The sequence below is a fragment of the Arachis hypogaea genome, chromosome 10 (assembly GCF_003086295.3).
Source record: "Arachis hypogaea cultivar Tifrunner chromosome 10, arahy.Tifrunner.gnm2.J5K5, whole genome shotgun sequence".
In the NCBI taxonomy this organism is placed as follows: domain Eukaryota; kingdom Viridiplantae; phylum Streptophyta; class Magnoliopsida; order Fabales; family Fabaceae; genus Arachis; species Arachis hypogaea.
In genome coordinates, this window is record NC_092045.1 from 85076578 (window position 1) to 85079275 (window position 2698).

General features: G+C 36.1%; 1 non-coding gene across 1 annotated transcript; it reads left to right on the forward strand.

Moving 5' to 3' along the window:
• Positions 1–587: 587 nt before the first annotated feature.
• On the forward strand, positions 588–695 carry LOC112718549 (small nucleolar RNA R71). The gene has a single exon (XR_003160884.1). It is a non-coding gene; the product is annotated as a small nucleolar RNA R71 (small nucleolar RNA).
• Positions 696–2698: the final 2003 nt, after the last annotated feature.

Below are 2698 nucleotides of genomic sequence, written 5' to 3' on the forward strand. Positions count from 1 at the left end.
ATGGTTGCTAAGTCAGAGGTATTCTGCTTAGAACTCTCTCTCTGTTGCTGAGAAGATGATGGAAAAGGCTTGCTATTGCTAAACCTGTTTCTTCCACCATTATTGTTGTTGAAACCTTGTTGAGGTCTCTGTTGATCCTTCCATGAGAGATTTGGATGATTTCTCCATGAAGGATTATAGGTGTTTCCATAGGGTTCTCCCATGTAATTCACCTCTTCTATTGAAGGGTTCTCAGGATCATAAGCTTCTTCTTCAGATGAAGCTTCCTTAGTACTGCTTGGTGCATTTTGCATTCCAGACAGACTTTGAGAAATCATATTGACTTGTTGAGTTAATATTTTATTCTGAGCCAGTATGGCATTCAGAGTGTCAATCTCAAGAACTCCTTTCTTCTGACTAGTCCCATTGTTCACGGGATTCCTTTCAGAAGTGTACATGAATTGGTTATTTGCAACCATTTCAATGAGCTCTTGAGCTTCTGTAGGCGTCTTCTTCAGATGAAGAGATCCTCTAGCAGAGCTATCCAAAGACATCTTGGATAGTTCAGAGAGACCATCATAGAAAATACCTATGATGCTCCATTCAGAAAGCATATCAGATGGACACTTTCTGATTAATTGTTTGTATCTTTCCCAAGCTTCATAGAGGGATTCTCCTTCCTTCTGTCTGAAGGTTTGGACTTCCACTCTAAGCTTACTCAATTTTTGAGATGGAAAGAACTTTGCCAAGAAGGCATTGACTAGCTTTTCCCAAGAGTTCAGGCTTTCTTTAGGTTGTGAGTCCAACCATGTCCTAGCTCTGTCTCTTACAGCAAAAGGGAATAGCATAAGTCTGTAGACCTCAGGGTCAACCCCATTAGTCTTGACAGTGTCACAGATTTGCAAGAACTCAGCTAAAAACGGATGAGGATCTTCCAATGGAAGTCCATGGAACTTGCAATTCTGTTGCAGTAGAGAAACTAATTGAGGCTTAAGCTCAAAGTTGTTTGCTCCAATGGCAGGGATAGAGATGCTTCTCCCATAGAAGTCGGGAGTAGGTGCAGTAAAGTCACCCAGCACCTTCCTTGCATTGTTAGCATTCTTGTTGTTTTCGGCTGCCATGAGTTCTTCTTCTTTGAAAATTTCTGTTAGGTCCTCTACATAGAATTGTGCCTTAGCTTCTCTTAATTTTCGCTTCAAGGTCCTTTCAGGTTCAGGGTCAGCCTCAACAAGAATGCTTTTGTCTTTGCTCCTGCTCATATGAAAGAGAAGAGAACAAGAAAATGTGAAATCCTCTTTGTCACAGTATAGAGATCCCTTGAGGTGTCAGAGGAAAAGAAAAATAGAAGGCAGAAGTAGAAAATTCGAACTTATCAAAGAGGATGGAGTTCGAATTTTGCATTAAGGAATAGTGTTAGTCCATAAATAGAAGGATGCGAAAAGAGGAGAAGTAATTTTCGAAAATTAAGTCAAAGATTTTGAAAACATTTTGAAAAACCTTAATTGATTTTCGAAAATAAAAGTGGGAAAGAAGTAAAGTGATTTTTGAAAAAGATTTTGAAATTAGAAATTAAAAAGATATGATTGAAAACTATTCTGAAAAAGATGTGGTTAAGAAGATATGATTAGTTTAAAAAGATGTGATTGAGAAGATATGATTTGAAAAACAATTTTTAAAAGATTTGATTTTGAAAATTAATGACTTGGCCATCAAGAAAAGATATGATTCAAACATTAAACCTTTCTCAACAGAAAAGGCAACATACTTGAAATGTTGAATCAAATCATTAATTGATAGCAAGTATTTTTGAAAATAGAAAGAAATTGATTTTGAAAAAGATTTGATTGAAAAGATATGATTTGAAAAAGATTTGATTTTGAAAAATTTTGAAAACTTGAAAAAAATTTGAATTAAAAACAGAATCTTCCCTCTTGTGCCATCCTGGCGTTAAACGCCTAGAATGGTGCACATTCTGGCGTTTAACGCCCAAAACTCTACCCTTTTGGGCGTTAAACGCCCAACCAGGCACCCTGGCTGGCGTTTAAACGCCAGTCTGTCTTCTTCACTGGGCATTTTGAACGCCCAGCTTTTTCTGTATAATTCCTCTGCAGTATGTTCTGAATCTTCAATTCTCTGTATTATTGACTTGAAAAGACACAAATTAAAAATATTTTTAGATTTTTAATAATAAGGAATAATCAAAATGCAACTAAAATCAAATAACAATGCATGCAAGACACCAAACTTAGCAGTTTGTATACTACTGACGCTAATGAGAATGCATATGAGACGCATAAACACTCAAGTCAAGAGAAATTAAAGGTCAGAGTAATGAAATCATCAAGAACATCTTGAAGATCACTTTAAAACACATGAATGAATGCATGAAAAATAGAAACATGCAATTGACACCAAACTAATCATGAGACTCTAGACTCAACAAGAAACATAAAATATTTTTGACGGTTTTTTTTTTTGATTTTGTAATTTTTTTGGATTTTTGAAAATTAAGTGGAAAAAGAAAATAAAGGTATCAAAATTCTTAATGAGAATTCCAGGAATCATGCAATGTTTAGTCTAAGACTCCGGTCCAGGAATTAGACATGGCTTCACAGCCAGCCAAGCTTTCAAAGAAAGCTTCGATCCAAAACACTAGACATGGCCAATGGCCAGCCAAGCCTTAGCAGATCACTGCTCCAACAGCAAGATTGATAGAAAT